At 43.4% G+C, this 26,258-nt stretch overlaps 1 protein-coding gene across 5 annotated transcripts in view; it reads left to right on the top strand.

Moving 5' to 3' along the window:
• The window catches only part of SEPTIN8 (septin 8), a 97,776-nt gene that overhangs the window by 11,307 nt on the left and 60,211 nt on the right, over positions 1-26,258 (top strand). The gene's annotated exons all lie outside the window — the stretch shown is intronic.

Raw genomic sequence — 26,258 nt, 5'->3', positions numbered from 1 at the left:
TGGATTCAGTTGTTTGTTATCCCTCACCTAGTCCATCACTGCCTCCAGGCAGGCATTTAGGCATGTTGACTTGGAGAGATGGATTTGGGTGTCATTGGCATACTGATAACACGCTGCACCAAATCTCCAGATGATCTCTCCCAGTGGTCTCATGTAGATGTTAAAGAGCATTGGAGGCAGTATTGGGCCATGGGGGACTGTGCCCTGTGCGTGTCAGGTGCTCGGGGCTCTCCAGAACTGCAGGATGACTGCAAGGACAGTCTCCTGCGTCCTTCCAAGCTCAGGAGGATGGTGTTGCAACTCCTCATGCTTGCCATAGGAACATAGGAAACTGCCATATACTGAGTCAGACCATTGGTCTATCTGTCTCAGTATTGTCTTCACAGACTGGCAGTGGCTTCTCCAAGGTTGCAGGCAGGAATCTCTCTCAGCCCTACCTTGGAGAAGCCAGGGAGGGAACTTGAAACTTTCTGCTGTTCCCAGAGCAGCTTCATCCCCTGAGGGGAATATCTTGCAGTGCTCACACATCAAGTCTCCCATTCAGATGCAACCAGGGCAGACCCTGCTTAGCTATGGGGACAAGTCATGCTTGCTACCACAAGACCAGCTCTCCTCTCCAAGACCAGCTCTTCTCTCCAGACTTGCCAGAATGCAAAGGCAACGTGGTAAGTGGATGTGTGGACTCCTGCTCCCCTGCTTTTCCTAAATGGTGACCTTGCCTTAAGATACACATCAGCCACACCTGTTGTATTGTTATCTTTCTGCAAGTGTTTCTGAGCACAGTAGGATTCCAGTGTTGCAACAGAGTCCACTGGAAAAGTGATCCCAGAGGAACAACTGTAGAATTTGGTACTGGACCCAGAATTTGCCATGCTCATAATCTCAGCTCTTTGTTTTAAAGGCATTTTAAAAGCTGTTCTGGCTGCAGCTATAGGCTTCAAAAACGTGTAAGCAATGCCTGTAAAAACTTAGAGGCAGGGTGGGTAGAGGAGCAAGATTTTTTCCAGAGGTCAGAGGCAAAAGAGCTATGCCCTGCATAGCTCCCTTCTGACTAGTAAAAATAAATTATGCAAAATAAACAAACTTGCTTAACCTACATACTTTTTACAAGACTGAGAATAAGTCCAGAATGTGAGAGTTTTAATTTTGCTTTAAGAACATCCCTGCTGGAATCCCTGCACTGACAACTGGCAGCATCCCAGGCTTCATTGATGTTATCATGAACCTCAGGCCCAAGGCCTATCTAGTCCTACATCCTGTTTCACACAGCGGCCCACCAGATGCTTCTGGGAAGCCCACAGGCAAGAGGTGAAGGCATTCCCTCTCTCTCCTGCTGTTGCTCCCCTGCAACTGGCATTGAGAGGCATCTTGTCTCTGAGGCTGGAGGTGGCCTATAACCACCAAACTAGTAGCCATTGATAGACCAGACCGCCATAAATTTTGTCCAAGTCCCCTTTAAAGCAATCCTAGCTAGTGGCCATCACCACATCCTGTGTTAGAGAATTCCATCATAAGAACAGCCCTGCTGGATGAGGCCCAAGGCCCATCTAGTCCAGCATCCTGTTTCGCACAGTGGCCCACCAGATGCCGCTGGAAGCCACAGGCAGGAGTTGAGGGCATGCCCTCTCTCCTGCTGTTACTCCCCTGCAACTGGTACTCAGAGGCATCTTGCCTTTGAGGCTGGAGGTGGCCCACAGCCCTCCAACTAGTAGCTGTTGATAGACCTCTCCCTCCATGAAGTTGTCCAAACCCTTCTTAAAGCCATCCAGGTTGTTGGCTGTCACCACATCTTGTGGCAGAGAATTCAACAAGTGGATTATGCGTTGTGTGAAAAAGGACTTAGATTTCCCGGCAATCAATTTCATGGGATGACCCCTGGTTCTAGTGTTATGGGAGAGGGAAAAGAATTTCTCTCTATCCACTTTCTCCACAGCATGCATGATTTTATAGACATCTATCATGTCTCTCCGCAGTCATCTTTTTTTCTAAATTAAAGAGCCCCAGGTGTTGTAGCCTTGCCTCATAAGAAAGGTGCTCTAGGCCCCTGATCATCTTGGTTGCCCTCTTGTGCACCTTTTCCAGTTCAACAAAGTCCTTTTTTAGATGTGGTGACCAGATAAATTATGTATGGTGTGAAAAAGTACTTCCTTTTGTCGGTCCTAAATTTCCCAGCCTTCAGTTTCATGGGATGACACCTAGTTCTGGTGTTGTGTGAGAGAGAGTGAGCAGACAGAGAAATTTCTCTGTCTACTCTCTGTCCTCCATGCATAATTTTCTACACCACTATCATGTCTCCCGGTAGTTGCCTCTTTTCCAGACCCAAAAGCCCCAGATGCTATAGCCTTGCCTCATAAGGAAGGTATTCCAGGCCCCTGATGATCTTGTTTGCCCTCTTCTGCATCTTTTCCAGTACTGCTATGTCCCCCTTAAGATATTGTGACCAGAACTGTATGCGATACTCCAAATGTGACTGCAGTATAGATTTGTGTAAGGGCATTATAATATTAGCATTTTTATTTTCAATACCCTTCTAAAGATCCCTAGCATGGAATTTGTATTTTTCACAGCTGCCGTGCACTGAGTCAACGCTTTCCAGGAACTGGCCACCATGACCACCATGAGCTTTTCTTGTGGTAGCAAGCATGACTTGTCCTCTTAGCTAAGCAGGGTATGCCGTGGTTGCATATGAATGGGAGACAAGATGTGTGAGCACTGTAAAATATTCCCCTTAGGGGATGGAGTCGCTCTGGGAAGAGCATATAGGTTCCAAGTTCCCTCCCTAGCATCTCCAAGACAGGCCTGAGAGAAATTCCTGCCTGCAACCTTGGAGAAGCCGTTGCCAGTCTGTGTAGACAATACTGAACTAGATGGACCAAGGGTCTGACTCAGTATATGGCAGCTTCCTATGTTCCTATCTCTCTGAGTCACTGACAGCTCAGACCCCATCAGTGTATATGTGAAGTTGGGGGTGGTTGTTTTTTGCCCCAATGTGCATCGCTTACATTGAACCAACCACATTTGCCATTTTGTTTCTCACTCCTCCAGTTTGGAGAGATCCTTTTGGAGCTCCTCAGTCTGTTTTGGATTTCACTACCCTAAATAGTTTAGTGTCATCTGCAAATCTGGCCACTTTGCTGCTTATCCCAACTTCTAGATCATTTATGAACTAAAGAGCACTGGTCCCAGTACAGATCCCTGGGGGACCCTACCACTTCTTACTTCCTTCTGTCTACCTATTCCTACCCTGACTCTGTTTCTTGTCCTTCAACCAGTTACCAATCCACACATGTACCTGTCCCCTTATCCCTTTCCAGTTTACTTTAGCTAAGTTTACTCAAGAGCCTTGGTAGGGAACTTTGTCAGAAACATTATGGAAGTCCAGGTATACTATGTCAATGGGATCACCTTTATCCAAATGCCTGTTGAAACTCTCAAAGAACTCCAAAAGGTTAGTGAGGCAAGACTTGCCCTTGCAGACCGCCATGCTGGTTCTCCTTCAACAAGGCCTTTTCTTCTGTATGTTTAACAGTTTTGTCCTTGAAGTATGCTTTCTATCAAAAAAGCATACCCGGCACAGAAGTTAAGCTAACTGGCCAATAGTTTCATGAGTCCCCTTTTCCCCAGATCTCTTTTTTGTAAATCAGAGTTACATTAGCTGCTTTCCAGTTCTCTGGTACAGAGCCTGATTGTAGGGACAAGTTTATTTTTGCTAGGAGGTTGGCAATCTCACATTTGAGTTCCTTCAGGACTCTTGAGTGGATGTCATCTGGCCCAGATGATTTATTAATTTTTAGTTTTTTAAGACAGAACATCCTCTATCATCACTTCAAATTGGCTCAGTTTTTCAGCCTTCAAGCCTGAGAAGTTCAGTTCCGGAGCAGGTGTATGATCAGTATCCTCAGCCAAGAAGACAGATGCAAAGAACTCATTCAGCTTTTCTGCAATCTCCTTATCCTCCTTAATAATCTCTTTCACACCCTCATCATCTAAGGGTCCAACCACCTCCCTGGTAGCAGTGTTCACTCTAAGGCATGCGCACATGCACACGCTCACACATTTTTAAAAAATGACCACTCAGTTAATTTTAGATCCCGCTCAGGTTGAATCAGGAAGGCTCCATTCTGAATGCATGTGTGCACACACTGCCTTGATACTGCTGCCCAGAACAGAACTCATACCATACACAGATGGAAAAAAATTAGAGAGAACACTGTCTGGCAGGTTTTCTGCTTCTGCTGTACTTAAAGAAGTCTTTGTTTAGCTATAAGCTCTTCAAACTCTTTTAAAATACCTTATAGTCGTCTTGCATTTCTTTTGCCAGAGTTTGTTTTATTATTTATTTATTCATTCATTCATTCAACTTCTATATCACGCTTCCAAAATGGCTCAGGGCAGTTTACATTAAAACAAAACAATTAAAATAAATTACCAGTTAAAAACAAAGGTTGTAAAACACCATAAAACAATAACAGTTAAAACATTCAAAACAGTTTAAAAACCCTGAAAAACCAGGTTACAACATTAAAACAATTTACAACAATTTAAAAACCCTGGAAGGCCAGGCCAAACAGATATGTTTTGAGGGCTCTCCTGAAGGCCAATAAATAATTCAGATTACGGATTTCTGCTGTGAGTGCGTTTCACAGCCCAGGAGCAGCTACAGAGAAGGCCCACCTCTGAGTCACCACCAGACGCACCGGTGGCAGCTGGAGACAGACCACCTCAGATGACCTTAACATGCGGTGAGAAACATGCAGAAGAAGGCACTCTCTAAGGTAATCTGGACCTAAGCCATTTAGGGCTTTAAAGGTAATAACCAGCACTTTGTGTTTTGCCCAGAAACATATTGGCAGCCAGTGCAACTGTTTCAAAATAGGCATAATATGGTCTCTCCGGGTTGCCCCATAGACCAATATAGCTGCTGCATTTTGAACGAACTGAAATTTCCAAACTATGTACAAAGGCAGCCCCACGTAGAGCACATTCCAGTAGTCAAACCTGGAGGTTACTAGCTGGTGCACCACTGTTTTGAGGTTGTCCTCTTCAAAAAATGAATGTAGCTGTCGAATTAGCCAAAGTTGATAGAAAGCACTCCTGGCCATAGCCTCGACCTGAGATACCAGGGTGAGGGCTGGGTCCAGCCGTACTCCCAAGCTGTGTACTTGCTCCTTCTGGAGGAGTGTAACCCCATCCAGCACAGGAAGATCTAATTCATCCTTCAGATTCCTAAACCCTACAATGAGCACCTCCATCTTGCTTGGATTCAGTTTCAATTTGTTATCCCTCATCCAGCCCATTACTGCCTGTAGGCAGGCATTTAGGGAATGAATGCCATTTCCTGATTATACAGATTAAAAGGAGAAGTAGATTTGGGTGCCTTCAGCGTACTGTTCCTTGCTGTTCTCTTCATTTTCTAGGGCAACCAAGACACACTCTGGGAAGACCTGGGTTCATGCCGACTCTTGCCCTGCCCTGCCCTGTTCCACAGGGTTGCTTTGGGGATAGCCCTATGTGCACTCTGAGCTCCTTGGAGAATGGGCAGATTATACATGTGATATACTGCCTCAAAGGTGTGGGTGCCAGTTTTGAATTTCAAATGAAAGGTTTAACAAACAGACCTGTAAATAAACAGCGAGTTTTGTGTGAGAGAGAGTGTGTGTGTGTGTGTGTGTGTGAGAGAGAGAGAGAGAGAGAGAGAGAGAGAGTGTATAACTGTTGAAGATCTCTTGCAGTTGATCATGAGGTTTAATATTTATTCATTAAATGTCTGTACTAACCCAGAGACTCTAGGTGAATAAAAACCATAAAAACAAGCTAATAAGCATTAAAACAATTAAAAATTAAAATGAGGCTGAAAAAAATGCATCTTTGGGACTTCTTAAAATGCTGGTAATGGTGTGAAGCCTCTAATATTTATAGGGAGCCCATTTCACAACCCAGGAGTGACTACAGGAAAGGCGGAATCTCAAGATGCTGCCAGATGAGCTGGCATCAGCCAGGCCTGGCCCTTCTCTAGGACCTTAATGTGCATTGGGGATCATGCTGAAGAAGGCACTCTCTCAGGTAGCCTGGTCCTAAGCTGTTAACAGCACGTTGTATTTTGTCTGGAAACCTGTTGGCAGCCAGTGCGGCTGTTTTTAAAACAGGCTTAATATGGTTGCTGCAAGAAACTCTTCTGGAGACCAATCTAGCAGCTGCATTTTAACTGACTGAAGCTTCCAAACTACATTCAAGGCACCCCCATGTAGAGCACATTGCAGTTGTCAAGCGTAGAGGTTACTGATGAGTGCACCACAGTTTTGAAATCATTATTTTCAGGACAATAAGTCCCCTAAAGCATGAGTGGAGCAGCAACTTCTTAGCATTGCTGGATTGCCCTTTCTTTTTAAAGCCAGACACTGTTTTTCTTTCTCAGAGATGTACTCATGTGGAGAATGGAATTCTTGTGCTGCTGAGATGGTGAACTTTCTCATCCCTTAAGGTCATTCTGGAGGAAATGTCTTTCATTTTTTTGTTTCATGGTTTCCTTCTGTTTTCATTGACTTCTCCAAGGCATAATTTGTGTTCACAGAAGTGTGTTCTGTGGATAGTGGCAGGATCCTGGTTCATTTGGTAAACCTGAGTCCGGACTGTGCCACTTCAAACTACAGAGGGATGCCTGTACAATTTAAATGTTCTATTAAAAAAAATAAAATACCATGAACATAGAAAACTAGCCTGTCTGGGAGAAATGTAGTCTAGCACCATTTGGCTGACATGCAGGTTTTCTGTATGCAGGATTTACTTATGTTCTGAAGTGATACGACCCAGGCACAGGTTTACAGAGAACTAGGCCATGGCAAACTCAGTTTTCACTCACTTGGAGTCCCTAAATTTATCCTTGGACAGTTTAGTTTAAATCCAACGATGAATGTAAAAAAATGTGGTGGTTGCAGAATTCTCCCATGAGAAGGGTGGGGAGACACCATTCCTGAAGTTTTGCCCATCTGTATAAATATTTGGGTGGCTGCTCTTTCAGTATACACAAACTGACAGGATCTGAACTGTTGGAGTTTAACTCGTTTATCTGCTTCTGAGACTAGGCCTGTGGATGTTTTGCAGATCTGACCATCAATGCCTCTAGAATAATTACTTTCAAGAAGGTTTAGAAAAAGGGAGGATATTGCAAACTTGAATGGGCAGGCAGAGGCTGGGGCTGTAGCTCAGTGGCAGAGTATCTGCTTTGTGCCCCCAGACCCCAATGAAGACAGGACATGCTTGGTGGGAGTAAATTAGGGCCACTGTATTAATGTATAGCGGACCAGGACTTTCAACAAGGTACCTAACCAGAGTGTGGGTACTCTTTCCATGTGGGGCTGCCTCCTAGTGAGGGCTGTCCCACACCAGGGCGTAGGGCTGGGTACTGTTTCAGTCAGGTGCCATATCCTGACCTCCTCCTCACCTCTTTACCCCGCTGAGGGGAGGGCGGCCCAACCCACTGCCAAGCCAAGTCGCCAAAGCTCTGAGTTGGTGAGTTGAGCCACCCCCTCCCCCAAGCAGGGGCCATTCCAAGCCCTCCGGGCCGCCAAAACCCTGGCTGTTCCTTGACCCCCCCTCACCCCAAATGGCCCTCTAGCCAAACACCGTTACTCCATCTACCTACCCAACACCTGCACTCTCCTGCCACAAAAGTGGGGCAAACCTCTGTTTAATCCTGTTTACCCCAGCCTGCTAGCACTTCCCGAATACCCCACTGCAAGTCCCAGAGGAACAACCCGTTCCCCTGGTCAGTCAAATTTACTCCATCCCCCCTTTACAGCAAGGCGTCCTGAACCCAAATGTCAGGATGCTGGATAACCCTGCCACACAAGGCAGTGATCGCCCTCCCAATCTCCCTATTCACTTTTTTTGCATGCCATATTGAAGTATGTGGGCCCCACTTGCCCCTCCAGTTCAGCTGTGGAAGCCCGGCTGAGGAGAGACTGCCCAGAATGGAGGCGGCCAGGCCCAGTCAGCCCACCTCCTTCTCCCGATTGGCCAGTCCTGGTCACGTGGAGGGGGACCCAAGATGGCGGCCACCATGCCTGCTTCGGTGCCGGGGGGGGCACAAACCTGCCCCAGCACACAAGCACGGTGGTAGGAATCAGCATTGCATGCAGAACATTCAAATCCCCATTCAGCCATAAAACTCACTGGGTGACTCTGGACCAGTCACTGATCTCTCAGCCTAGCCTACCTCACAGGTAGTGGGATATGCATGTGGGATATGCATGTAAAAAAATAAAGTTTCAGGTTCAGTACCTGATATCTCCAGGTAGGGCTGGGAAAGAGGCCTGAAACCTTGGCAAGCTGCTGCTGATCAGTGCAGACAATCTGAACTAGATAGACCAGTGGTCTGACTCCGTATAAAGTAGTTTCCTATGTTCCAGTAGATAGAATGAGTTGTACATATTGGCACATAAAAACTACTGTTTGTAGCAAAAGGATAGAAACTGATATTGTGCTGCAGTGTTCAAAATATGATTTTCTGAAGCAAAGGCCAGGATCCAAACAATCCTATGCAGCAATGGAAAACACGTTCATGCATTCACAGAAAATCTCGCATTTCTCCTGGCCCGTTGCATCCCACATGTGCTACATTGGATGCAGCATCCTCCGCCCTTCAAGAGCAGCGGTTTTTCAGGGGGCACAAGGCCTACAGTGAAAAGGGATTCAGATAAGGCCTAGTAAGTGAACAAAACACTGTGCAAACTCTGAATCTTTGCCACAATCTGGCTTTCTGCCTCTAAATTGTGAAACACTTTGATTCTATCTTTTGTTTGGTTAAGGAAGAGTCTCTAATGCAACATTCCACATAGTTTATAAATGTGTATGTGATAATGTGAACCAGACATGGCCAGTCAGATAGAAATCTGGATTTGAATTATGAGCATGGCATGAGTTGGATGGTGTATATATTATTGCTCCTCTCCTTCCCCACCTCTAGAGATCATTGTTACATAGCATTCACAACTGCTATTGACAATTAACAAAATGCAGTAGTAACTAAATGCAGAGGGGTGTATATGAAATTCACTCTTGACACTAATGAAAGGGATGGGCAACTGGGAGAGCAGGTGCTTCTGGACTAGGCAATTATTTCTTTCACAAGTTTTGGATTTTTACTATCTCGATCATCTTTAGGCTTTGCTTTGTAATTAAAGTATTGGGGATGGAGCAATTCAACAAACTAGGCAAAGATGTGCTTTAATTTTAGAGGCAGCATTTTTTTTTTTTAAAAAAAGCAGCATTTAGAAAAAGTTGATTTAATCTATTACCTGTTTGACTATAGATAGATAAGGGCGGGGGGAGCGGAAAATTGTCTTCCATTTGGAGATGTACAAGGATGTACTGAAGAAACCAAGATCACAGTATTTATTGTTCTGTTTTGTCCCGGCCTTCATCCAAGGAGCTCAGGATGGCATGTAGGAAGATTATTCCATTTTATCATTACTATAGCTTTGTCATACAGGTTAGGTTAATAAATTAACTCCTCGTTTTCCACTATAATGGTTATAACTGAAAATGTCTACAGAGAAATCTTTGCTTCTGCCTTGCAGAGCAGAAGTATTATTAGCAATGCTGCTCTGAGAAGTTCTTCTGTAATGCTAATAATAGAGAAGAGAATTCAAATTTGGACTTTCTTGCAGGCTAAAAGGCCTTTTCTCAACAGCCCCAGCATATGTATGGAAGAGTATTCAAAGCGTGATGGCTCTTAGCAGGCACACTAAACATAATCAAAATAAATGGACTAGAGTGTCAAAGAACCAGCAAATAAAGCCACAGCTTACAAAAAGAAACACACAAAATCCAACCACACATGCACCTTCAACCAAGACCCACAATTAGTCCCCAAAGCCACGTACAGGACAGGTTGGGACTTCCTTTCACACACAACCGCTTTACTTTTGTCCCCTCTTTCCTAATTTGTATTCTGGGGTTGTATTGCAGTTTGCAAGTGAACAAACGGGAGAGAATGTAATCTTTCCCTTGTTTTTTCCAACTGTTGCACAATCTGCCCAACTTGGCTACTGTGTTGCTCGACGTCGATGCACTCTACAATTCTCGCTTTTTAAAAATGCCTAAAAACATTTGTTCCCAAATAATGATGGAGCAGTCACTTGAACAGCATCTGGTGGTGACTTCCCACTACAGCGCCCCCCCCCGCGCCACCTTGAAATTATTGTTCATGGTTGATTCCTGATTACTAACAAAAGAGCGTTTTCTGCATTAACTGTGTAGAAGCTTAGACCTGGTTTGCATTGAGGAAGTCAACTGGTGTCTGGGCTGTACCACTTCAGACTACAGGTAAGGACTTGCCTGACGGAATGCTTCTCTCAAAAGAAAAGAGGCATGTCTAGGAACAGGAAAGGCTGGCTGGAACCCTTTTCTCTGAAATATGTCATGGGAAAGGATTCTAGCAGAGCCTGCTCCCTGATATGCCAGTTCTATTTGTTCAGGTTTGGTTTGGTTTTGTGTATGGAGAAGCATTCAGTCCTTCTTGTGAGCATTTATCTGAAGAGGTACAGCCCATATTTTCCACCTGAGTGAGATCTAGAGTTGGCTGGTGATTGACTAGATGCCACTGTATCATTTAAAAACTCCTAATATGACTGCTGGCTCAAACAAAAAGTATGGCGATGAAGTCCTAAATTCTTTTAACATGTTGCAAAACCTGCCTACAGCTAAAGATTCTGCATTTGATCTAGATAGTTACTGACACAAACTAATCTGGTCACATCTTCTGTGTGCATAGAAAGAATATCTGTGTGCGTGCGCGCGTGTGCTGCTTGTGCTTGAATGCTTTGAATGTCTGGCCAACTAGTTATTAGACAAATATGGGTGGATAGGTGTATTGTAAGGGCTGGAGGAAGTGCACGTCCCTCCAAAAACTGGTCATATAAACAAGGCTTGAGACACCCAGGAGAAACGTGCTGTATAATGATTGGATCCAGCTTTGGCTTGTGTCTAGCTATAGAGTGGGGGCTGCAATAATTTCAGAGTGCCAGTGGGCAGCATGCCAGCTTAGAGGGTCACATTGGCAATGCATCACGAGTCAGAGGGCCATAGCTAATTAACCTGCTTAGCTGCATGCAGTTAATGTAACCGGAGTGTGCTGGCTACCCAAAAATGTCTCCAGAGTTGCAAACCATTGTTCTCAGGAGAGGCATTTCTGTTCTAGTCCTTCCCTCGAAAGGATTCTTAAGGTCATTTTTTAATTTCTCTCCCTGCTTTCCTCCTGGACTGGATTTTGATGTGAATACTTAACAGCCAGTTAGTGGGCAAAATAGTTAACCAGTTTATTCTAGCAATCCCGATACATTTTAATAACTCGTACATTTCTCCCCTCCCTGATCCTTTTTGGCAGTGTCTGAATTACTGCTCAGCTGCAAGAAGAGTGAATAAGTTTGTACGGGTTTAAACTTTCTCATTTGGGAGGCAAAATGAATAGCATTTTAACCACTACTAATGACTTGAGATATTAATGGATCCTGAGAGATATGTGCGCTTGTGCCACAGACACAGATGCAAAATGGCTGAAGTCATTTTCTGGTCCTGACAGAAACCCCTAGCTGCTTATGGAAATAGGGGTTTTTCACTACCTTACTCCAGTATCTAAAAAAGGTAGGCACAATATTTGCAGTCTTTTCATATTGAAAGATGGAAATTGGCTTCCCCTTGTGTCCTCTGTTGGTATGGCAGAAGGCTGTTGCCTTTGAAGATTCTCAGCCAAGGATACAAGCATTTTGTTACCAAAAATATTATGAAAGTCTGGGAGGTAAGGACTTCCCCACGTTTTTGTTTAATTAAAAGTTTAAAAATGGCGATCATGCACACTCTCTCAACTGGAACTGAAACATTTGCTTATTTACTTGAAAAACTCATACCACACTTTTCAATTAAAAGCATCTTCCAGGTGGCTTACAATAATATTTTTTTTTAAGAAAAAAACATGCACCAGTGATGAGTAATATGAATACTAACATGAAATGTTAAACAGCAAAAATAATGCAGTAAAATCTAGATCAATAAAACAAATTACTGTACCCTAAAGACCTGGGCTAATAAAATAGCTTCAGCCTCATGCCTGAAGTTGTTCAAGGTGGATACCAGGCAAGCAGCCCCAGGAAGAGCATTCCAGAGCCTAGGGTGTCACGGTCACCACCTGTCTCTGATCACCTCCTGCCTGAAGGTGGGGCACCTGGAGAAGGGCCAGGTAGTATTGGTGGCAATATATAGGGTGGTTTTGCCAAACTGAATCAGCCTTTGATTGAAAGACCAGAAGACTGTAACATTGTTCCTTTTCCTGGCATTTGGACTGTGAAGTGACAACTTGGTATCATTTGGTAGGCTGTGGAAAACTCTTAGTGTCGTTAATGATTTCTATGCCTGTCAAAGGCATTTGTAGAAAGCTAATTTTGACCCAAGCTACATGCTGTATATGCCTGCACTGTGGGCACAATCACAGCTCTGTGAAATTATGCAGAGAGCACAGTGCAGGCTGGAGCACATTGGGAGTCCAATGGGAGATGTGTCTGCCTTCATTCAACCCTCAGTGCATACTTGGAGCCCTCCCTGCCACCATACCCAGTGTGGTACCCCAAAAGAAAGCTCTCTCTAGGCTAGGGCTGCACAATTTTGACCTCCATCTGTTTCTGAACTAAAACACACATCATCCCCAGCTAAAGTATTAAATAGTAAAGGATTATGGGAGCTGTAGTCCAACATCTGCAGGAAAGTTAAAGGTGTGCAGCCTTGTTTTAGGCCATGCATCAGCCTGTACTCTTGTATGCTTATTGATGCTGGTCTAGGGCATGGTCTAGTGGGCCTCTTCCTGTTTCCTCCCAGCTCCTGGAATGTAGCCTATCAAGACCATGATTATTTTTTGGGGCCAAGGCACCCACCTCTCCATTAGGAGATGCCTCACTCTCCATGAGCTGTTCCTGCAAATGGATACATTCAGGGAAGTGGGGCTGTAATTTTTCTGGGAAAGTTTCCCATGCTTAATTTTTCTGTGGGAAAGTTTCCATTTCTAAAAATGCATTGGCTGACATAAGAACATAAGAACCTGCCTTATACCAAGTCAGACCATTGCTCCATTTTAGCTCGATATTGTCTACACAGATTGGAAGCAGCTTCTCCAAGGTTGCAAGGCTTCTATCTTACTGACTCTCTTAGCCCTATCTTGGAGATGCCAGGGAGGGAACCTGGAACCTTCTACATGCAAGCATCCAGATGCCATTCCAAGACATGTCCATCCCCTATGATGAATAACTTACAGTCTCACACATGTAGTCTCCCATTCAAATGCAAACTAGGGCGGACCCTGATTAGTAAAGGAGACAATTCATGCTTGCTACCACAAGACTAGCTCTCCTTTTTGGCTTTGATAACTGAGGTAGCATTGCGTGCATGCAGCAGTGCATGTTCCAGATTACTCTGGTACTGTCACTTGAGTGAGGAAAGAGGTGATTTTCACCTATCTGCCCTTCCTGCTGAAGCCAGCGGTGCATGACCAAAATATGTCCTTGAGGGAAATTGTATGCAAATGAGGAAAAATTGCATGGAGAAAAAATTAAAATCCAAAAATTTCCAGAAAATGCACATCTCTGGATACATGACACAGCTGTGCTTCTCAACGTTCCAATCCCCAACATAACAGCTAGACTTGAAGAGCTTTACATGGGGGAAATAAAACTCTGCTACCTGTCCTAGCATTGTGCAATATTTCTGTTTTACCACACCAAGAAAAAGAATTGCTTCAGCCATAGCCAGTGTAAATAATTGGGGCCAAATACTCTGTCTTCATGTGGAGAATGTTCTGGCAAAGGAGTAAATGGAACATGTGGCTCCAGTGTGGGCCTGAGCATGCCGACTTCTCGGGTTTTAAAAACACATTAGGACAGTCTAGTATTTAGTCAACAAATCTGTCTTGCTTTGAATAGATTGATCCTTAACAATCTAACTGCCTAAAGAGCCCTCAGTGTATGTAATGTTGCAAAAGAATACATTTCCTTTGGTGTTAGATTGTGCCCTAGAAAATGTCATATAACACCAAAAGAATTGTGTTGTTTAACATATATAGTATTTAATCAATCTTGAGGTAAAAGTAAATCTGTCTAAAACTAGGAATTAGAAGACATATTTGGTTTGTGTCACCGCCTCCCTCATACTTTCAGTTGGTCTTTCGATTCAAATGTTGCTTTTTGTTTGGTAATCACAGGCACTCATTGGTACGTGGTGACTCCACCGAAGCTTCTAAGTGTTCTGACACCTCATGTTCTTCCTTCACCAATTTGGGCTCCATTTAGCAGAGCAGTTCCGGCCATGTATTTACTACTCTGGCTTTTGTGAAGATTTTGCATATCTACTGCAAAGATGCTCCTCTTGGCAGGCTCAAAGGCCTTTGCATGTCTACTGGGATAGATCTCTCTTTTCTTTCCTTCCTCCTCAGTTGCTGCCACTCCTATTGCCTTGACGGCCATTTCTGAAGTTCCGCCAAGCTTCAGAAGCAGCTTGTCAGGTGGTGAGGGGGCTGCTTTTGGAATGGCAACTTCAGAAGCCCTGCTGAGCACACCGTGGAGCTGTTTGACTCATGACCCACACTTGATATAGATTCTTGTCACTGTATGTTGTTTTTGGAGAATAAGAGTCAAAATAGTAAAAAGATATCATTTTGTCAGCTCAATTTCTGTTGGTGATGGAAGTTTCATACTTTCAAATTGCACAGACTTTTCAGTGGACAGAATAGAAGGAGAATTCTTCACTATAAGAAGCTCTGGATACAAATTCATATTTTTAAAATTACTTTTCAGGCAGGCAATGGTCTAGTTTTGCCTCCTAACACTATTCCCTAATACACTGAACAAAAGATGTTTACCAGCTGTTGAAAAAGCCCAAGACTACCCTCCATTGTACGCTTTCAATTCCATAGGTAACTACTGGGAATTAACTTACTTAGTAAGATTCCTTTTAGAATAAGAATGAAGATGGAACAGTCATGCTGGGAGAACACCCCCACCCCCCAAAAAACTTATGTTACCAACAATAACTTGTGAGTGAAGATAGATGAAGTAAGGGATGAGGCCATAGCTCAGTGTTAGAGCTTCTGTTTTGATTGCAGAAGACCTCAGGTTCAGTTGTTGACATCTCCAGGTAGGGCTGGGATTGGGAGAGATGCCTGCCTGAAACCTTAGAGAGCCAGTCAGTACAGAATAATACTGAGCTAAAGCCACCTAATGGCACAGCGGGAAAATGATTTGACTAGCAAGCCAGAGGTTGCTGGTTTGAATCCCCGCGGGTAAACACCTATATCGGGCAATAGTGATATAGGAAGATACTGAAAGGCATCATCTCAGACTGAGCGGGAGGAGGCAATGGTAAACCCCTCCTGTATTCTACCAAAGACAACCACAGGGCTCTGTGGGCGCCAGGAGTCGACACTGACTTGACAGCGCGCTTTACCTTACATGCACAAAGGGTCTGACAAATATAAGATAGCTTCATATGTTTATATATGTTCTTAAAGTTGGTTTATTTCATCATAATTCAAAGTACCTTTAGCACTATGGTGTTGGATACTACTTTGGCACGGACTTGCTTTTAAGTTTGATAAATGTTAGCCTAGAAAAAAAGATAACTTGTAATGCTGTTGCTGGGGGAAAATGTTATTTAGTTAATAATTGCTCAGATGGTTTGTCTAAGACTTGAATAACTTTGGATGTCTCAGAGTGCTTTGAATCACAGAGCTACTGTGCTTCTCCAAGTCTAAGTATGTTAGGCTTAACCATGTTGTAAAGGCTACAAACTGCTCTTTCAGCTATGTACTGGAATTTGGCAAAGATCTGTGTTATTCTTAAATTCTCTTCCAGGCTGTGTTAGTGTTGGCAATAAATCTGAAGCATGGGATCTGTATTCTCTGTGAAGAAAAATCTTTGTTAGATCACTTGCTTACTCTTTCTCTGACACACATTGGTGGAATTAAAGACCCTTTACTGGTATCTAATCATAGCAGAGAAATATGGGAAGCAATGGCCTTCCTGAATTGCTAGAATCCACCTTGGTGTTTGGTGAGTACAAGGCTGCAGAAGCAAGAGCTTAATAACAAAAGGCTCTTTACAGCACAATCCTCAAACTAATTAAGTTGTTATGGTCTTGCTAAAGGCAATGGGGCTAAAGTAGCTTATAATGAAGAGGTCAGTCAGCTGATGGTAGATTACATCCTTCGCAGAAGGTTCAAATGCTCCTTTTCCTCTTTTGTGTTCAGTTCCCTTGAGCCATGTATCAAATGAGATGATCCATTTCATTTCCAGGCATTCCTTTATTAACACAGTGTTTTAGTGGTATTTATATAACGTATTTTCCCCCTTCCAGAGCTTTCTGTTGGGGTTCTTGATTGTCAGAAAAGTCTTGTTCCCTCCTTGATTACCCAAGAAATTTCTTGTAATGAAGCACAACACGAAAAAACTTGGGTGTTCATATTTTAGTGCTCTGCATTAGTTATGTTGGGCATGGGCCCAGCCAAAGTTATGTACTTTCAATGAGGTGGTTTAAGAATGTTCTTGCCATTGAAATTGGTGGGGCTTAAGTGCTTCTTTGGTGGTGTCATGCCCATTGTATTGACTTAGTACTACCTGTGCTTGAAAGAGGCTGGTCATCATTTGATACTAGTAGCAATGACTAAGGCCTATGCTTATGCCATCTGTCCCTCATACCAGACTAAATAGGCTTTCCTGAATAATGAATGTAAGCCTTTGCAAAAGTTAACTCCCACATCTATAAACCTCTAGTGGCAGACATAGTTCTGTTTCTCTTGGAAGAAATTCAGACTCTTTGGACCATTGTTCACTCATCAGTGATTACTTTTAGTTTTGGGTACCTAATGGCATGACCTAAAATATGCACCCAATTGTTTTGGGATTACACTTGCATTTCAAAGCTGGGAAATCAAGCATGTAAGAAGCCTTTTTTGACAACCTAGAACCCCAACAGAAAGCTTTGGTAGGGAAAAATAAATTATACACATACCACCAAAACACTGCAGCCCCTGAGTGCTTGCAAATGAAATTGATTATCTCATTTGATATGCTTCTCAAAGGAACTACCTAGGATTTTCATTTCTTATTGTTTCTAGTTATCAAAGATCTTAAGCAACAGCAGTTGTGAAAGATTCCAAATGCAGATATATAGGAGAAGCAGTCGCTCCAGATGTTTCAGTAGAGTGTGCTGACCTGGTTCTGTGAGTGTTCTTATACCGTGGCCACAATCTGCACAACCTATTTAGCATCTACAGTGGAACTTAGATTATTTGAACATCTTTCCCTTTGGCTGCTTCATAAAATCCTTTAAAGACTCTCCTACATTTCAAAAGCACCGATGCTAATTTGAAACAATTAGTCAAAAACCCTGTTAGAATTGGGACTGGGGAGGAAATATTCTCAGTAGTTGCACGATGTAGCTTTCAATGGACTGTACTACTTCAAGCTTCAAATTGTTGGAGCATATATTTGGCTTGGCTACCACTATGCATCCCCCCCCCCCCATATGTGCAAATCTAGTCTGTCAGAGCATAGGTTTAATTTCTCCATGAAATGCCAATTTTGTGTGTAAAGGTAAAATGTGCCATCAAGTTGATTTCGACTCCTGGTGCCCACAGAGCCCTGTGGTTTTCTTTGGTAGAATACAGGAGGGGTTTGCCATTGCCTCCTCCTGCAAAGTATGAGATTATGCCTTTCAGCATCTTCCTATATTGCTGCTGCCCCGATATAGTTCCAGCAGGGATTTGAACCAGCAACCTTCTGCTTGTTAGTCAAGCATTTACCTGCTGAGCCACTTAAGGCAACAGTTTTGTATGTAGTGGGAGTTTTTTAATATGTGGAAACATACTAGTATGTAATTTCCCCCATCTACATTCTGAAAGGCGTAGTCCAACAAAAACCATACATGTGATCTCTGATTTTGTTTGTGACACTTGAGTATTTTTGTTGTCAGGTTCTCTGGATTCTGACACCTGTGAGGGGTGTGTGTGTGTTCCACCTCTCTCTCTCTTTCAGATGTATATTTTTTACTTTATCTGCCTCAGTCTGTAAGGATATCTTGCAAGGAATATGTTAGAACAAACAAGTAGCATTTTTGAACATATCTTCAGATTCCCTCCCATCACATGCAATTGCCTACACTTCTGGCAATAATAAAATACTTGCACTGGAATGCAAGGATATGTTCTTATTAATAAGTCAGCCTTTTTCCAGCTTGGAGCATACATTTAGAAATGCCCACTTGCTTCAGTTTCTGTTGTAGTTTTACTGTAGGCCAGTCCACATTATTTAAAAAAGCTAATCTTTTGGGCTCAGATACTACCATAATGGTGATCTGGAATGGACAAGGCTGTTTCCCCAGTCCTCTGAAGTACAAGCACAGCATGAGACACTCTTGCTCACAATCCCTCCAAAGAGGCTGCCAACAAGAACCTAGAATGGTGTTCCAAGCATGTATTATCCACATCTGTCGAGATTGATCCACCTGTAGGAACCTATTTTTGCTTGCAGATTGCTGGATCAAGGCCATTGACAAGCTTTTATTGACTGCTGATCCCATGGTTCTTGTCAGCAGTTGCAACAACAGGTTGTTGGATCTGAATCAGATGGGAAATTACATGACAAAATAACTTGCAACAATAATGTCTTTCATTGACTGATTATTTAACTGATTTTACAGTATAATTTTCCAATAAATGAACTGTGCAATAAAGTTGGTTGCTCAACTCAGACTCAAAAGCTACCCTAGAGAGGAAGAGGGGGGGAAAGATCCCAGTGCATATATTATGTTTTCATCTTCCCTTTTCTGATGGTCTTAGTTTGTGGCTTGCCTTGGTTATGGCAGAGTTTTCTTTTAAATAATACTGATGGTGACTGTTGCCTAGGAACATTTCTCTGGTCTTTTGGGGCGTTCACATTCTAATCATAGCTCTTTGGCAAAGCCCTTGTTTACTTCCTTTGCAGGCAGATGACAAACCCTCAAAGCTTTCTGTTTTGGGTTTATATTTGCATTTCACTGCTACTTTACACAGTGGGGGTGTGGTGTGTCTAAATACTTTGCAAGAGCCAGTTTACTTATAGAATACATTCTGAAATTCAAAGTGATTTGACTAATTTGCATTCATATTTTGGTAGCAAAAGCATGCTTGTAAAAAGCCACTCATCTGGTTGTCTGTGGTGAGGAAGAATAGAGTAGCCAGAAGGAAGAGATACTGTAAAAGTTGGTCTGTGTTTTCTGTGGCCATACACAACTAACACAGGGGTGTGAGGCAAACAGGCCAGCCAAAATATTTTGGGGTTACTAACTTCTGTGCACTTGCTTTCCAAAACTGAACAAAAGTGTGTGAAAATGCAAAGCACTGATGTCAAGATTCTCCAGTTTTGCCTTTTTGTCTGCTGATTCTAGCAGACAGCCTCTTTCCTGTATTATCTAACTTAGCAATGCACAACTTCAGCCCTTCTGTAGATGCTGGGAGATTTATTTATTTATTTATTTATTTATTTATTTATTTATTTAACTTCTATACCACCCAAACTTTCAGGCGGTTAAAATAAAAACAATTGAAACACATATAAAAGTTAAAACAATGCAACAACTTAAAAACAGCCATAAAATTAAAAACAGACAGTTTTTAAAAACTGGGAAAGCTTGGGTGAAAAGATGGGTTTTCAGGTGTCTTTTAAAAATTGCTATAGATGGAGAGGATCGTATCTCAGCAGGGAGCGCATTCCACCATCTCGGGGCAGCGCCCTAGAAGGCCATCTCTGTGTCGCCACCAAACGAATTGGTGATGACTTCAATGGGCAGTGTGGCTCATAGTGAAGAAGGCACGCTCTTAAATACCCAGGGCCCACGCCATTTAGGGCTTTATAAGTTATAACTATCATTTTGTATTTTGCCCGGAAACCTATTGGCAGCCAGTGAAGCTCCATCAGAAGAGGAGTAATGTGGTCTCTCCAAGATGACCCAGAGACCAGCCTGGCTGCCGCATTCTGAACCAACTGGAGTTTCCAGACTACATACAAAGGCAGCCCCACTTAGAGAGCATTACAAAAGTCAAGTCTGGAGGTTACCAACAAATGTACCACTCTTTTGAGGTCATTGATCTCGAGAAACAGGCACAGCTGGCGTATCAGCCAAAGCTGATAGAAAAGCAGCTCTGGCCACCGCCTCAGCCTGAGAAACCGAGGAGAGGTGTGAATCCGGGAGTACTCCCAGACTGCGAATGTGTTCCTTTTGGGGAAGTGTGACCGCATCCAGAACAGGTAGATCAGAATCGTCTCTGGAGTTCTGACCCCGCACAATAAGTACTTCTGTCTTATCTGAATTCAGCTTCAGTTTATTCTATAGGTCCCATCATCCTTGAATATTGGCAGCTGTGGCCGGGGATGATGGGAGTAATAGTTCAGTGACAGCTGGAGGGCTAAAGTTGTCCAACCCTGACCTGAGTACAACTTTTGCTCACATTCTACAGTTAATTTATACAAGTGGGTCCAGGCCAAGATCCTAAACCTATCACTGGAACAAGTGAAAATAATCAAATTGTCTTCCTACTTTAGCTATCCTCTTAGGAGATTGTTGTGCTGTTTTTCATTTGCAAAAAAGGAGGAACAAATATTCATCAATGGCTGACATCCTGCAGAGTGAAACAGACCTGTCCATGCTGCTGCAGGGCTCTCAAACACCTAGTGATATTGGAACATAGGAAGTTGTCATATACTGAGTCATAGCATAGGTCTGTCTAGCTCAGTCTGTGTTGTGGTCCAGGCCTGATTTATATACTAAATATGCTCATTAGCTAGCATACAAAATTAGGCCTGTCTCATAGTGTCACCAAGTGACCAAGTTCTTTTATATAGTGACCATGTAGGATCTGGGCGCAAGGAAGAAAGGAGATCAAACCAATCCTAAATGATTCAATGGGCTTTATTGAGTATCAAAGAATAACAACATCAATCTAACTGGGCAGAAAGCAGAACATACTAACAGTATTTCAACCCCAGCCAGCACCAATATTCACCCAGTGTTCCTAACTAACATATGTGTGTGTGTTAAATCTTCCTAGAACCTAGTACAATTCAGATATAGACGGAAAAGTGGGGGGGTAAGGAAGGTTGAGGACTGGCATGGGTTGGGGATATCAGGAATTAGTAGAGGGACAAGGGAAAAGGAGAAGAAGGGGAAAGGATGGAGGGATCCAAGGCTTGTAGAGGCAGCATATTACCAGGATCAGAGGCTTGAGAGCGGTGGATCTTTCAGCTGAAGGAGCGAGGCTTCTGGCTGGAGACAGGAGCTTTTGGATCAAACATGCAGTTTGCTCAGAGCACGGCTGAGAGTCAGAGCACCATGGCTGGGGAAGTCTTGACTTCTCACTGCACAGTGGAAGTCACAGACAGTTCCTGTCCATGGACAGAGTTCCTGCCTCTAGCCCCGCGGCTTGGGCAGCAAACTCTTGGATTACTCATGAGCAAGTCTTGCGTGTAGGCAGAAGACTGCGTGTAGGCACAAGACTGCTTGTAGGCAAGAAACTGCCAGTTTTCTGTCCAGTAAGCTATTCTTTATAGTTGTATCTTCCTTTGATCTCCCATCATCTTTCCTGGGTCCCCAAAAAGGGTGACAATGCTGTTACCTTCTGGATAATGTCTTTTAATTATTCAGGATATTGGCCAGTCCAGAGAGATCTGAATCCCATCTTCTGTAAGCTGTGAGCTTAGAAAGGTGGGGGGGGGACATTGCCCAAAGCAAATCTGCATCTCTGAGCTGCAAATGGGCATCTTCTCTTGTCCCAGATTTGCTAGCCTCATCCCAAAAAGGTGTTAAAGTGTTAGTAAAGTAAGAATTAAAGTCTATAGGTGTTTTCTTTGTATGCATCTACCTATGTTGAATTTGTATAGAGAGCAATTGAGTCAATCATTGACAAGGATTAACATGGACTTCTTGCAACAGGAGAGGGGAGATCAGCCTCTGGCCTCTTCCACAGACATTATCTGATAGTGAGTCACATTTTAGCATTTGGATTGTTCTGGCCTGACTTTTGTGCTTCCTTGAGCACCCATTTCACAATACAATGCTGGATTGCCTCTTCCCTCACAGACCAGTTGAGATCTGGGGTGTCAATTCACCCTGAGTCCAGGCATTAATTCATTTCTTAATATAAAATGAAATCAGACACAGGCCTGAATTCCATCTACTTCTGGGCTGGTACCTCTGGGTCTAATGTTGGGGTGCCCCTAACATATGGCAGCGGCTTCTCCAAGGTTGCAGGCAGGAAACTCTCTCAGCCCTATCTTGGAGATGCCAGGGAGGGAACCTGGAGCCTTCCCAGAGCGGCTCCATTCCCTAAGGGGAATATCTTACAGCACTCACACATCTAGTCACCCAATCATATGCAACCAGGGCAGACCCTGCTTAGCTAAGTGGACAAGTCATGCTTGCTGCCACAAGACCAGCTCTCCTCCTGGTTGCTGCTTCCATTGTTCTCAGTGGAAGCAGCGTACAATGTGTGATCATGCATGTCAGCAGTATCAGTACTACCTCTTGCATAGCAGCATCAGTGGGTGATTAAAAGCCTTGCAGAGGTACAGGTGCTCTGTAATAACACCCACATTTTGATATGCAGAATATCGACCATTGTGCATGGTGGCTACATACAGTATAACAAAGTGCTGGTGCTGCTAATGCTGCATTGGTGCTGTGGGTGAGGAGCAATTTTCATCAGTCTTTCCTTCCCTCTGAAGCCCACAGTGACTCTCAAAAATACGTCCCTGACAGTCATGCAGCCTTCAGGGACACATTTTCAGGAGTCACAATCTGCTTCAAAGGGAAAGGAAGATTGACTAAAATCAACCCTCCCCCATAGCACCGGGCAGCATCACTGCGCTAGTGCTTTATTAGCCTAGATGTCAGCCATTAAAATTGTGAGATCATTTTAAAGAGAACTTGAGCAGCAATGTTCTATCCTAGTCAAGAAAGCTGCTTTTGGTTTCTTTTATTGCTTTTTAACTACAATAGTGTTTGCTTGATTTTTTTTATTATTATTATTTTGGAATGGGGACATTAAAAATATTTGAGTTGCACTTCAGTTGAATAACTCAATCTTTTGTTTAGTAACCTTGGAGAAAGGGAGAGAGAAACTGCCCGGGCTGCAGGCCCTTCGTGGGAATAAATTAGGAAATTGGCAGCTAATGAAGGTTTCCACAAGTGTTTAGCTTCTGTTTTGAATAGTGGAACACTGTGGCAGAATTATGCCGGTGGGAACTGAGAAACTTGATCCTGAAGCATAGATATCTGTATTTCCTGCTATCACTTAGGCCTGCAGTATTCAGGATGGTTACTGATTCATTAAAATAAGTTGCCGTCTTTTCTCTAGCAGAGTTTGTGTGCATGAAAAGCATATATCTCAGCATGGAGATGCCTGGATTGGCAAAGGTTTTGCCTGTTGAATGCCTGCCCTTGCCACAGTTAATGGCACAGAAGTCCAGCCAAAGAAAAAGCTAGCACTTCAAGTTGCAGCAAAGGTGTGATTCCTTCAATGACAAACTGGATGAGCAGCTTCTAAGGCAATAGATGGGAGCGGTTCCTCCAAATGCATTTGAAGTAACTTGGCTTTCAGATGATGAGCAGGCAGTTTGTTTATGCAGCAGTGTATGCAGATGTGGGTGGTGGTGATGGTGATGATAAACTGATGGAGACTAATGAGGTCTCAGTAGTACAATACTAGGCAAGGGCAGGAAATGGCAGCCTGTGGGCCAGAGCAGGCTTTTAGAATACGTGGGTCGCTTTATTGTTATCCCATCTGAAGTCTTTTGAATCTAGGACAGTCCTGCACAACTTCAGCTCTCCAGCTGTTACCAGGGTACAGTTCCCATTATCCCTGACTATTGGCTACTGTGACTGGGAATGATGGTAGTCCAGCAACAGCTGGAAGGCTGAAATTGTCTAGTAGGATAGTAGCCTTCAGACCTTTCAGATCTTGGACTTTCTTTAACTCTCCAGAACGTTCATATCTTGGACTCTCTCTTTAACCTCCCAGAGATGAAAGTTTGGGGCGGTATACAAATTTGATAAATAAACAAACTCCAACACAAAACCCAATTCTTATTTTAAACATTATGAACATAAGAACAGGCCTGCTGGATCAGGCCCAAGACCTCCATTTGTTGGTCCTAAATTTCCTGGCAATCAATTTCATGGGATGACCCCTGGTTCTAGTGTTATGGGAAAGGGAGAAGACTTTCTCTCTCTCCACTTTCTCCACACTGTGCATGATTTTATAGACCTCTCTATCATGTCTCCCTGAAGTCATCTTTTTTCTAAACTAAATAGTCCCAGGTGTTGTAGCCTTGCGTCATAAGAAGGGTGCTCTAGGCCCCGATCAACTGGGTTGCCCTCTTCTGCACCTTTTCCAGTTCTACAATGTCCTTTTTTTAGATGTGATGGCCAGAATTGTACACAGTACTCCAGGTGTGGCCATCATTTTGTATAAGGGCATTATAATATTAGCAGTTTTATTTTCAGTCCCCTTCTTAATGATCCCTAGCATGGAATTAGCCTTTTTCACAGCTGCCGCACATTGAGTTGACACTTTCAACGAGCTGTCCACCATGACCCCAAGATCTCTTTCCTGGTCAGATCCCATCAGCATATACTTGAAGTTGGGGTTTTTCATCCCAATGTGCATCATTTTACATGCCAACATTGAACCGCATTTGCTATTTTGTTGCCCACTCACCCAGTTTGGAGAGATCCTTTTGGAGCTCCTCACAATCCGTTTTGGATTTCACTACCCGAAAGAGTTTGGTATCATCTGCAAATTTGGCCACCTCGCTGCTTCTAGATCATTAACGAATAAATTAAAAAGCACCAGTCCCAGTACAAATCCCTGGGGGACCCCACTTCTTCCCTCCATTGTGAAAACTCTCAATTTATACCTACCCTCTGTTTCCTGTCCTTCAACCAGTTAACAATCCACTCTTGTATTCATTTGTCCCCTTATCTCATGACTGCTAAATTTTCTCAGGAGTCTTTGATGAGGAACTTTGTCAAAAGCTGAAGTTCAGGTATACTATGTCAGCTGGATCACCTTGATCCACATGCTTGTTGACACTCTCAAAGAACTCCAAAAGCTTTGAGAGGCACAACTTCCCTTTGCAGAAGCCATGCTGGTTTTCTCCCAGCAGGGCCTGTTCTTCTATGTGCCTTACAATTTTATCCTTGAGGATGCTTTCCATCAATTTGCCTGGAATGGACGTTAAGCTAACTGGCTTGTAATTTCCCGGATCGCCCCTGGATCTCTTTTTGAAAATCAGTGTTACATTTGCTACTTTCCAGTCCTACAGTACTGAGCCTGATTGCAGGGATAAGTTATATATTTTAATAAGGAGGTTGGCAATTTGTGTAGCAATTTGTGTGTTGCTCCTTGAATTCTGTACATGAGTGTGTGTGTGTGTGTGTGTGTGTGTGTGTGTGCGCGCGCGCGTGTGCTCTTTCCAAAAGTTCATTCCTCACTTTCCAGTTTCAGGCTAGAGAGGAGAGCTAGGAACATCCTGCCCCTGGACCCCAACACACATACACACACTGAAACTGGGAGCTGAAGAAGGGAGCAGAGGATTGTCCCTGACCTTGACATACTTTGTGGAGGTGCCTTGTAAGGTCAGGGATAAGATCACTCTCCTCGGGGTGGTGTGTGGTCTTTGTGTGGACCACAAATGTTTGGTCACCAAAGACAGCCAAAATTTCCTGATCCCTGCATCAGGATTGTTTTTGGAGTTTACATGTGAGGTTAGAAAAATTTGAGTAGTGCTCCCAAGCACCTGGCATAGGCCACGCTTATTTGCTTAGGCAGCAATCCCTCTCATCTCAAATATGTACAGGCCTAACAGAAGCCCATAGCTCAACTCAGCATCAAAACAACTGTAGTTCCACTTCCTTTTGTTTAATGCTGTTGACCTCATGCCATGCAACGTGGATAGGGCATCATAAATGGTGTGTGTGGATAATTATGTGAGAATAATTATGGATAGCTATACATATTTCACAAGTGTCTGAAGTGGGTGCTCTTTCGTTTCATTGAGAATTCTTGTCTCTTTCTTTGTAATTGTAAAAGTAAAAACTCGAATGATGTACCTATCTTCTGAGTGGTTGCATTTGATTTGGCAAGTGAGGAGGCAATGGCACACTTCAAAAATGTTTATTGAATTCTA

This window comes from Hemicordylus capensis, chromosome 2, assembly GCF_027244095.1.
Source record: "Hemicordylus capensis ecotype Gifberg chromosome 2, rHemCap1.1.pri, whole genome shotgun sequence".
Taxonomy (NCBI): Eukaryota; Metazoa; Chordata; class Lepidosauria; order Squamata; family Cordylidae; genus Hemicordylus; species Hemicordylus capensis.
This window is presented reverse-complemented; position numbering and strand designations above follow the sequence as displayed.